Raw genomic sequence first — 12,531 nt, 5'->3', positions numbered from 1 at the left:
GATTGAGGAAGCTCCTTCCATCGGTAAAGGGGAGTGCTGGAAGCCATGGGAAGCAGACAGGTGCTTCTTCAAAGCTTGCAACTCCCGGTTCCGCTCTTGGAGTCGGTGGTCTATCCGGCCAGCAAGGTCTACGAGAGTATCTAGGGAGAACGGTAGTTCACGGGCCACCAGCTCATCCTTTATTCGAGCAGCCAAACCATCCAAGAAGATGGAACACAGGCAGTCCTCGCCCCCAGTAGAGCTCTGAGGCCAGGGTCCGGAATTCTATGACATACTCTGTGAAGGAACGGGCGCCCTGGCGTATGAGTAGGAGAGCTGAGCCAGAAACAGTCTGTTGACAAGGATTATTGATGACCATCTGGAAGAGGGCCAAGAAGATTTATAGGTCCCCTAGGTCAGGATCTGGGCATACCCACAATGAGAGGCCCAGGCTAAGGCCTTGCCATCCAAGAGCGAGAAGATGTAGGTGGTCTTAGTAGCATCATCAGATAAGAGTGTGGACTGGAGGCAGAAATGCATATTGCACTGATTCAAAAAACCCTGACAGAGTTGGGGGTCCCCAGAAAAGCATGGCGGACCTGGAAGTGGCATGACAGGGCGTGTAGTGAGTGCGGAGACTGCATAACCTGGAGCAGGAGGAATCGAAGAGCCTGCCAAGATGGTGGAAATCCATATGGACACTAAGACATTCCACAGACACTGCAAGCACTTCCAAGACCTTTTGTTGTTCAAGGATCTTCTGGGCCAGGCCCAGAATAGCCTGCAAGGCGGATGCCTCCATCGGGTCCATGGCCTTGGCAAGCTGTTCTGGAGGTGGACCCTAGGACCGAGGATGAGTTGTTACTACCTGTATGGAGGACCCCAACAGGTCCCCTCTGTCTGATGGCAAGGCTGGAGAATAGCAGAGACCCCTGTTGGGCTCCTCCACTACCAGCCCACATTCCCTTCAGGTTGAACCCTCGGGTACTAGGGCCGACTGGACTTATGTGGGGCTTCTGCAAGGATGGAAGTCAGAGGGATACGCAGAACAAAGTCAGTATCCAGGCTAGAGGTCATAGCAGGTGGCGTAGCTTGAAGTCAGTGTCCAGGCAGAAGGTCGTGGCAGGCAGCGTAGCTCATAGTCAATGTCCGGTCTGAAGTCAAAGCCAAGGTTAAGCAGAAGAAGCGAGGAGGGTAGGAGCAAAGAAGGAACTCAGGAACTGACAGCAAACTGAGGAAGCAAGGAGACCTGTTTGCCAAGGCTTCTGCTGGGAGCTGGATGCAGCTTTAAATGAGGCTGGAGGAGTGATGTCATCAAGGAGGACAGGTAGCATTTTCCTGCCGCTGGCCCTTTAAGATCCGGGAGGAGGTACGCGCGAGTGCCTGGGGGAGCTCGCAGAAGGGAGTCAGTCGGTGGCGTCCTGGCCATGGAAGAGAGGGAGGAGACTCCCAGGGCCCCAGCACGGGGTGGCTCATGTCGGCAGTGGCTCCCCTATGCTGCCAGGGAGCCTGGGCCTGCTGCCGTCACTGCAGGGCGGTGAGAGAAGCTGGTCGCGGGGCTCCATGGCCAGCAAGCATAACAAAAAGTTAACCCCCACGGCCCCTCCCCTATCTTCCCATCCTCCCTGGATACATGATCTTAACTCATTCATGAAGTCAAATATATCAAAATATGGCAGGAGCATTCCCAGTCACTTCTTCCCCTGCAGGTCTTGTGAAAATGACATTGGACAGCCCTGAAGCCAGCAGCCTTCCGTTATATCGCTGTATGTTATATGATGATACATCATCCTAAGCATTCAGGCTTTCACCTAGGGTACAGTCTGAAATCAGCTTTAGTAGCCATGCTGAATTAGGAAACAAGGGTAAAGATACACTCATTGGGGTAAATTTTCAAGTATACCTGTAAAATTTAGCATATATGTGCATAAGTAACCTGTACTTGTGCAATCACTATTTTATAAAAGTCGAAAATACACATGTACTTTATATTTCGCATACACATATATGCACGGAAAAAGGGGCATTCTAGGGGTGTTCTGGGGTGTGGTCAAAAGTTACACATGGAAGTTGCTTTTTTATGACACTTACACACAGACATTTAGCAACTTACTCGTGTAATTTTATACCTGCCAATTATCTTGTGTTACTGATATCAGACTTGTTTATTGTGTAGTATTAGTTGTGTGGGAGGTCTGAGAGAACAGTAAGAAATTCAAGTTGAAGAACCTGGAGGGTCTCGATGACCTGGAGAAGGACAGGGTGAACTGCTGGAGTAATTGGTAAACTGTTTTAAAATATGCTGACTTAATTTTTTGTCTTTATCTTTACCTTTTATTTGAATTTGTTAATCACCCATATCCTGGGTGATGTACATAAAAACAGTCATAGCATTTCAAAATGATACAAACCAGAATCAAAATTCACAGCAACAATAGAATTCACACAACTAGGAACCTTCTGCAGACTTAATAGACCACCTGTCTGATTAGCCATGTTTTTAGTCTTAAAAGTCTAAGCACTGTCTGCCAAATGTAGAGCTTTGGGAAGAGAGTTCCAGATGACTGGGGCAACCACAGAGAAAGCACAGTCTCTGGTAACACTAGGTCTAGCGTGCAATGGTGAGGGCACGTCTAAAAAGCCTCACTGTGTGGATTGAAGTTGATGGGAGGGACAGTAAAGCCGTAAAAGAGTATTGGTCTATGGTGAAGCATCGGAAGAGACAAGATTAAATGTGATAGTTGTGATCTTATACTTAATACGTTATGCAATCAGAAGCCAGAGTAATTTGGAGAGTGTTATGGGTTTGAGGTGTTTGAGTGGATTCTCGGGGTACGGTGGAGGTGACCATGCCCACAGGGAGGAGCCCTTTCAGGAGCCACAGTACCAGGCTAGACTCAGGATGCACAAACACAGAGATTTGTCTTTTATTAAACAGCTGATGAGTTCCAGCACAGGTGGCAGTAGTGAGGCAATCCAGATATAACAGTCCAGGGATCCTCGACAGAGGAGACCCATCTCACAGTGATGGTTAGGGAAGTCCGGTTGCAGGTTCCCAGTGCAGCAGAGCTGTAGATGAAACAGACTGATAAGTTAGATTACTCACTAAGTTGGTAGCTGATGGTAGCGATTCCAGTAGGCAGAAGTAGATGGTTACAGGCACCAAGGCAGGGAGAGCAGGCCCTCAAGGAGCGAGTACCTGTTCCCAGTAAGGCACCTGAAAGAAAGCAAAGGACCCCCGAGGAGCAGGTACCCAGGTTAGAGAATACCCTGAAGGGCAGAGAGAGCTTCCAGCAGCAGCACAGAAGCGGCAGAGTAGCTTAGACCGGACAAGTCCAATCCTTGCTAACTCAACGAGCTAGCAAGAAGTGCAGGCTAAATACCTGGACGGCATGATGTCAGTCGAGGGGGATGCTCCCGAGGTTCCCGCCATGACGTGGATAAAGACATAGGTGGCGTGCACCCTAGGAGGCCCTTAGGAGAAACATGGTATGAGGCTTTGCCATAGCCGTTCCGGGGATGCCTGAGAGCACGGCTAGCAGACGCGGTGGTAGCCATCTTCCCAAGGCTAGCGGGGAGAGCAGAGAGAGAGGTGAGGCACAAAGGTCAAAGCCATCTGAGACCGACGGACGCAACAGTACCCCCATTCAAAGGGCCCCCTCCAGAGCTCCTACCTGGTCTTGGTTTCTGAGGATGTATTTTGAGATATTGTTGAAGCATCTCTTTATCCATGATATTTGCCAAAGGTTCCCAAGAGTTTTCTTCGGGTCCGTAACCCTCCCATGACAGGAGGTACTCCCAAACTTTGCCTCTCTTTCTCACATCAAGGATGGCTTCTACTTTGTACTCGATGTCTTCTTCTGCATCAATAGGTGTAGGTTCCGGTGTCTTAGAGGAAAACTTGCTGAGAATGAGCAGTTTCAATAGCGAGACATGGAACGCATTATGAATCTTCATTGCTGGTGGAAGTTTTAGACTATATGTCAGAGTACCCAGATTTCGGAGGATGGAAAAAGGTCCGACAAAGCGAGGAGCAAAACCATCTGATGTTAGTTTGAGTCTTAAGTGTTTTGTAGACAGCCAGACTTTATCACCAGGCTGGAATTCCGGAGCCTTTCAGTGGTGAGCATCATAGCCTTTCTTTGCTCTTTGTCCTGCTTTCTGTAGCATCACTTTAGTCTTAGTCCATAGTAGATGGATATCTTTGGCAGTAAATTGAGCTGCCGGGGAAGACACTGAAAGTGGAAGTGGTAAAGGCAGTCATCCATAGACCACTTCAAATGGGGTTGATCCAGTGGATGTAGATGGATGAGAGTTGATGGCGAATTCAGCCCAGGGCAACAGTTCAGCCCAGTCATTCTGACATGAGCACACATAGACTCAGAGGGATTGTTTGAGTGTTCTATTCATTCTCTCCATTTGGCCATTTGACTGAGGATGGTATGCAGAGGTGAAGTCGAGAGAGATGTCAAACTTCTTACACAAAACTTTCCAGAACTTTGCTGTAAACTTAGCTCCTCTGTCGGAGACGATGTGCTTTGGCATGCCATGTAGGCGAAAGATGTGGGTGATGAAAAGTCTTGCAAGCTCTATGGCTGAGGGCAAGTCAGGGAGAGCCACAAAGTGAGCCATCTTTGAGAAATGATCCACTGTAACCCAGATGGTATTGTTACCTCCCAAGAGTGGTAAGTCTACCACAAAATCTGCCTTAAATCAGCAACTATCAAACCCATACTGAAAAAGACCAACCTTGATCCAGAAAACCCACTAAACTACCGACCCATATCAAACCTACCATTCATTGCCAAAATTATTGAAAAAATCGTCCACTCCCAACTAAGTGACCACCTGGAAAGGAACAACATCCTACTCCCCACGCAATTCGGCTTCAGGAAACAACTACTGAATCACTACTCCTGTCTTTAAATGACACTATGCTCAAAAGGGTGGATTTTAAGAGCCCTGCTCGCGTAAATCCGCCTGGATTTAGGCGAGCAGGGCCTTGCGCACCGGTGCGCCTCTTTTACATAGGCCTACCGGCGCGCGCAGAGCCCCGGGACTCGCGTAAGTCCCGGGGTTTTTCGAGGGGGGCGTGTCCGGGGCATGTCGGGGGCGGGGCCAATCGGCACGGCGTTTTCGGGGCGGGACGTGGCGTTTCGGGGGCAGGCCCGGGGGCATGGTTTCGGGCCGGGGCGGTCCGGGGGTGTGTCCGCGCCCTCCAGAACCACCCCCAGGTCCCGTCTCGGCACGCTAGAGGCCCACTGGCGCGCGGGGATTTACGTCTCCCTCCGGGAGGCGTAAATCCCCCGACAAAGGTAAGGGGGTGGTCTAGATAGGGCCGGGGGGGGTGGGTTAGATAGAGGAAGGGAGGGGAAGGTGAGGGGAGGGCGAAAGCAAGTTCCCTCCGAGGCCGCTCCGATTTCGGAGCGGCCTTGGAAGGAACGGCGGCAGCCTGCGCGGCTCGGCGCGCGCCGGCTACACAAAATCGGCAGCCTTGTGCGCGCCGATCCAGGATTTTAGCGGCTACGCGCGTATCTACTAAAATCCAGCGTACTTTTGTTTGCGCCTGATGCGCCAACAAAAGTATGCTAAGGCGCACTTTTTGAAAATCTACCCCAAAGGATTTGACAACAGCCACAGCTACCTTCTAGTCCTACTAGACCTATCAGCAGCCTTTGACATGGTAAACCATTCAATACTGATTGACCGTCTATCCGAAATTGGTGTAGCTGAAAAAACCCTTCAATGATTCTCATCCTATTATCACAAAGGACCTACCAGGTGTCAATCAACGACACCCTCTCAAAGAAAATAAACCTTGATACTGGAGTTCCCCAAGGCTCAGCACTATCAGGGACACTCTTCAACATCTATCTTCTCCCAATATGCCACTTCCTCTCAAACCTTAAACTGACTCACTTCATATATGTTGACGATATCCAAATACTTATCCCAATATACAACTCTGGAAGACACCTACAAAAAAAACAGCCAATTACCTCACCAAAATAAAACAATTCATAACCAACATGAGACTTATCCTAAACATTGATAAGATAGAAATAATCATGCTGGATAGGAAGAACAACCCTACACACTTACCACCACTCAACATAATGAATCAAAAGACTGAAATCTCCCCTGTCACTCATGCCCGCAACTTAGGAGTCATAATCGACAAGGAACTATCCTTCAAGAACCACATCTCCGCTAAAATAAAAGACGGGTATCACAAACTCCTAACCCTACAACATCTAAAACCTTTCTTTTCCCCCAATGACTTCAGAACAGTCCTCCAACCACTCATTTTGTCCAACCTGGATTACTGCAACTCCCTGCTATTCAACTTACCTCTCACCACCATCCGACCTCTCCAAATCCTTCAAAATACAGCCACCAGAATACTCACAGGAACGAAAAATTACGATCACATTACTCCAACTCTCATTTCACTCACTGGCTCTCAATAAAATACAGGATAGACTACAAAATACTATCCATAATACACAAAATAATATATGAAAAACAAACAAACTGGCTAAGTGCATCCATAAAACTCCACTCACCGAATCAAAATCTCCATTCATCTAACAAAGGTCTATTAAAAATTCTACCTACACGCCACAAACAACTTACCTTAACTCGGAAGAGAACCATTTCCCTAGGAAGCCACAAACTCTGGAACACCCTCCCAACCAATCTGAGAACACAGCAAAACTTAAAAACCTTCAAAAAAGAACTAAAAACTTGGATGTTCACTAAAGCATACCAAAACACCCAATGACTCTATGCTTCATATAAACATGCAGAACCAATCCAATGCACGTAATTAACCTGTACAGTTTAACAAATGAACTATGCTTATAACGACTATGATAATGTTAACAAGCACGTGAATTTCTGAACACTCTGTTAAACATCGATACTTTGTAAACCATTATGATGGCGAAACCGGATGACGGTATATAAAACTCGACAAATAAATAAATAAATAGATAGATAAATAAATAAATAAATAAATAAAGGCTTCCCATGAGTAGAAGATAGGAGTAGTGGAGACTTTATGGTAGTGGTGGGAATCTGCAAGTGTTCCACTAGACATTTCAAAATGAAATTTCCTCCTGTCCCAGAGTCCACTAGGGCAAGAGTCTTGTATTCAAGAGGTCCGCAGATCAAATATTCAGGAAGAAAGAGTGGAGGAGAGGGTGCAGTTAGACCTAAGAAGAGTCCTCCCACAGGACTTAGGTCTGCCAGTTTCCCAGATATATAGGGCATGTTTGAACAGCATGGCCAGCTTGACCACAATACATGCATAGTCCCAGTCTCTTTTGTGTTCTTCTCTCTTTTGAAATTAGGTGACTGCGGCCTAATTGCATTGGTTCTTTTTTGCCAGTGACTGGACCTGAGGGAATAGGCCTGGGTGTGGGCTTCACTCGAGTCTCTCCCGGAGGAGGTTTTTTGGGAGTCTTGGACTCTTGAACCTTGTCATGAAGTCGGCAATCAATCCTTGTTGCCAACTTCATTAGTTCAGCCAAGGTCTCAGGCATCTCACAAGCAACCGGCTCATCTTTCAACCGAGAGTTAAGTCCTTCAAAGAAGAGGGTCTTCAGGCACTTAGGGTCCCAATGTAATTCTGACGCCAACGTCTTAAATTCTATGGTGAAGTCTGGTAAAGGTTTATTACCTTGCTTCAGGTGAACCAACATGGATCCTGCAGTCGTGTACCTGGCAGGGTCATCAAATACTGATCTGGACAGTTCTAGGAAGCCATCAAGGTCATGCAGGAGAGGGTCATCATGTTCCTACAGCAGAGAGGCCCAAGCCAATGCTCTTCCATCCAGATAAGACAAGATATAGGTGGTCTTAGCATAGGCTGTAAGAAAATGATTAGGTTGCAGAGAAAAATGCATGCAACACTGATTTATAAATCCTCTATATTTCCAAACTTCCCCTGAGAAGGGTGTTGGAGCAGATAGACGAACAATTGTCTTGACCGTCACTTCTGGCGTGTAACTTCTTTACCTGGGGTGTTCGGTGTATTCATCTGTGCGTGCAACTGTTTGAAGGCAGCAGTCAAATTATCCAGCGAGTTCTGTTGTTCGGCAATTTGCTGGGCCAGGCCTGGAATGGCCTGCAAGGCACTTATCTGAGCCAAATCCATAGAGTTAGCAATCTGTTTTGGTTTGAGGTGTTTGAGTGGATTCTCAAGGTACTGTGGAGGTGACCACACCCACAGGGAGGAGACCTGTGAGGAGCCACAATACCAGGCTAGACTCAGGACACACAGAGATTTGACTTTTATTAAACAGCTGATGAGATCCACCAGAGGTGCCAGTAGTGAGGCAATCCATACATAGCAGTCCAGGGATCCTTGGCAGAGGAGACCCTTCTCACAATGATGGTTAGGGAAGTCTGGTTGCAGGGTCCCAGTGCAGTAGAGCTGTAGATGAGACAGACTGATAAGTTAGATTACTCACTAATTGGTAACTGATGGTAGCGATTCCAGTAGGCAGAAATAGATGGTTATAGGCACCGAGACAGGGAGACCAGGCCCTCAAGGAGCGAGAACCTGATCCCAGTAAGGTACCTGAAAGAAAGCAAAGGGCCCCCGAGGAGCAGGTACCCAGGTTAGAGAATATCCCGAAGGGCAGAGAGAGCTTCCGGCGGCAGCACGGAAGCGGCAGAGTAGCTTAGACTGGACAAGTCCAATCCTTGCTAACTCATCGAGCTAGCAAACAAGTGCAGGCTAAGTACCCGGATGGCATGATGTCACTCGAGGGGGATGCCCCCGAGGTTCCCGCCATGACGTGGCTAAAGATGTAGGTGGCGTGCGTGCACGCACCCTAGGAGGCCCTTAGGAGAAACATGGTGTGAGGCTTTGCCATAGACGTTCTAGGGACGCCGGAGAGCGCGACTAGCAGATGTGGTAGTAGCTGTCTTTCCAAGGCTAGCGGGGGGAGCAGAGAGAGAGGTGAGGCACAAAGGTCGAAGCCGTCTGAGACCGACGGATGCAACAGAGAGCACTGGAGTAATGTGTTCACGCTTATTAATGATGGTGATAAGTCATGCTGCAACATTTAGCTGTAGTTGGAAGGGTCTAAGCATTGCTGCAGGAAGTCCAAGAAGAGTGGAGTTGCAATAATCTGCCAAAGTTAGGATGGATGCCTGTACCACTATTCGGAAGTCTGCTTTCTCTAGCAAGTGTTTAAGGCCACAAAGCATGCAAAGTTTGAAAAAGCCTGCTCTAATTCTGTTTTTGACAAAAGGATGAAAAGATAAAGAAGGGTCAAATAAGACACCCAGGTGTATATACAAATATAAAAAACTTCATTTTTAATTCTGTTCTATGTAAACCGCTAAATGTAGCGATAGTTACTGTTCCTTGTAAACCGGGGTGATATGTATATTATACAGGAACCTCCGGTATATAAATTATTTAAATAAATAAATAAATAAATATACAAATGTTTGGTGAAAATGAGAGATTGTCTATAGTGATAGAATCGTAATGGATTTTAGACAAGTGTTGATGAATCAGCAGACATTGAGTTTTTGATAAATTTAGCAACAGTTTATTGATAAATAGCCATCACTTGATGGTAGATACACACAGATTTACTAGATTAACTGTTTCAGTCCATGAGGGGTGCACGCAAATGAAAAACTGGATGTTGCCAGCATACAGTTTATATCCATTGCACAGACCGACTAATATTTTGCACAAAGGTGAAAGGTACATGTTTTTAAAAAGCATGGCTGATAATGCTGGACCTTGTTGCAGTCCTGTAATGACTTCGGCCCATTGAGAGAACTTTTTGTTAAGTTTAATGTGCTGAAATCGATAAGATATGAAAGAGGTAAACCACTGTAGCACAGTACCTGAGATGTCACATCTCAGATGCGATGTATAAGAATGGCGTGATCAATGATGTTAAACGCTGCTGTGATATCTAACACCACCAGGATATAACTATTAGGGGAGTGCATTCGTATTGAACATAAATGTAAAACGCTACTTTTTTTTTTTTTTACTTAAAAAAGTGATCAGACATAAACGATCGGATTTCCAACTTATTCAACATAGCTATGTTGAATAAGTTGGAAATCGCGATTGTTGATCCAAAATAAAAATTTAAACCCCTCACCTTCCTTAATCCCCCCCCAAAGACTTACCACAACTCCCTGGTGATCCAGCGAGGAGTGAGGACGCCATTTCTGAAAGCCTTTCCGAGGAGCACGTGACGTCGGCGCCACGTCGGAGTGACGTTGCGTCACGTGATTCCCCGCGGGTTCGCGCCGGAACGCTCGTTCGGCCCAAAAGGAACTTTTGGCCAGCTTGGGGGGGTCAGGAGGTCAGGAGGCCCCCCCAAGCTGGCCAAAAGTTCCTTTTGGGCCGAATGAGGGTGCCGGAGGGAACTCGCGGGGAATCACGTGACGCTGCGTCACGCCGACGTCACGTGATTCCCCGCGGGGTCGCTTCCGGGATCCTCGTTCGGCCCAAAAGGAACTTTTGGCCAGCTTGGGGGTGTCAGGAGGCCCCCCCAAGCTGGCCAAAAGTTCCTTTTGGGCCGAACGAGGATCCCGGAAGCGACCCCGCGGGGAATCACGTGACGTCGGCGCCACGTCGCAGTGACGCGGCGTCACGTGATTCCCCGCGAGTTCCCTCCGGCACCCTCGTTCGGCCCAAAAGGAACTTTTGGCCAGCTTGGGGGTGTCAGGAGGCTCCCCCAAGCTGGCCAAAAGTTCCTTTTGGGCCGAACGAGCGTTCCGGCGCGAACCCGCGGGGAATCACGTGACGCCGCGTCACTCCGACGTGACGCCGACGTCACGTGCTCCTGTCAAAGTTGGTCAGAAATGGCGTCCTGACCCCGCTGGACCACCAGGGAGTTGTGGTAAGTCTTGGGGGGGGGGATTAAGGAGGGTGAGGGGTTTAAATTTTTATTTGCACATATGGACATATACTCAACTCATTGAATTCTGTTTATGTCCATATTGACCGCAAATGGGACCCCCTTTGGACATATGGACATATGAACTTAAACTTTTGCTCTGCACATCCCTAATAACTATGATCTGAGTCAAGACTTTTTCTGAAAGTGTCAATGAGAGACAAAATTAACAGTTTGGTGCTTAAAGATTGTCAGAATCCAAACTGATGGGGGTCCAAAATTTGTTGAAACTCAATGAAATTGGTCAGTTGAATGAGAATGCTACTTTCAATATTTTTAGCCAGAAAAGGGAGAGATGAAATAGGCCTGAAGTTATTGAGATTTTCTGGGTTTAAGGTGTTCTTTTTCAAGAGAAGTTTGACCACTGCTTTCTTGAGGGGTTCAGGGATTGAGCCCTCAGATAATGATAGGTTGATTAGGACACATAAAGATGGTAATAAAGTGTCTTTGATCCCCTTCAATATTGCAATAATACATGGATTCAAAGAACATTGAGCCAGTTTAAGTTTGGAAATAATCTTCCCTAATTCTAAAGAGGAAACAGGCTCAAAATCACTCCAAGTAGGGTCGGAGAGTATTGAATCCAAAAGGGGCCGATCGGGGATAAAAGAAAAGGAGGCCACAAGAATGGACATTTTATCAATAAAATGGTTCAAAAAATCTGTACAATTGTGGTCACATGTGGGAATCGAAGAAGCAAAGAGAGCACCCAGAAAGGTAATGGTAAGGGTTTTAGCTATCTTAAACAGTGCTTTCGGATTAAAGCTGATGTCATGAATGCATTTAGAATAAAAAGTGTATTTAGAGTCCAGAATAGCAGTATGGTATGAATTTAGTAAAGACCAGTAAATGGTAAAAAAATCAAAGGAACATCGTTTTCACCACTGGTATTCACTGCATCTGAGCTGAACTGTCAGGGGTTCTGACAACAGGGGTAAGCCAAGGTGAATGATTTTTTGTGAATTATGTTTCAGTACTAGTAAGCAACCTTGTCTAATGAATCCTCTAACAGTGCAGTCCAGCTGGAAATGCCTTCCTCGATGTTGGTCGGACAAAAAAAGCTAAAATATTTTGTTTCTGTTTCACTGAGATCAAAGATGTAAATGAGCCCTCTTGTGACAAAGAATCATTGGATATGTCCGCAGATGTCCTTGGCTTTGAAGAGACAACACACAGCAAAGAAAACTTAATAAAAAAATGATCTGACTAGGGTACTCTGGTGACTGACACTGATTTGTTACAAATTTCTAAAACTAAAACAGCGTTATTGACAAAAAACAAGGTCTAGGGTATTGCCCATCTTGTGTGTAGTGGATGAAATAATCTGTTCCCATCCTAAGGAAGATAAAATAATCACAAAAAATGACACCCTGTGAAGAAAAGGAGTTTTCACAAAATTGTAGATTAAAACTCACCTAAAATAATCATGTTGTTCAGGTTAGCCTTTGAAATAACTAATTGCTCAAAGAATGGTGAAAGGTCATTAGATAAAAGCAAAGATGGACAATAGACCAAACATTCATAGGGCGATTTGTCACCGAGGTTTTCATGAGCCATCATGAATGTATCCCTATAAATGATTAAGAGACCATCCTCCTCCACC

This window comes from Rhinatrema bivittatum, chromosome 2 (assembly GCF_901001135.1).
Source record: "Rhinatrema bivittatum chromosome 2, aRhiBiv1.1, whole genome shotgun sequence".
NCBI classification, from domain to species: domain Eukaryota; kingdom Metazoa; phylum Chordata; class Amphibia; order Gymnophiona; family Rhinatrematidae; genus Rhinatrema; species Rhinatrema bivittatum.
The sequence above is the reverse complement of the archived record's forward strand: the minus strand, read 5'-3'. Positions refer to the sequence as shown.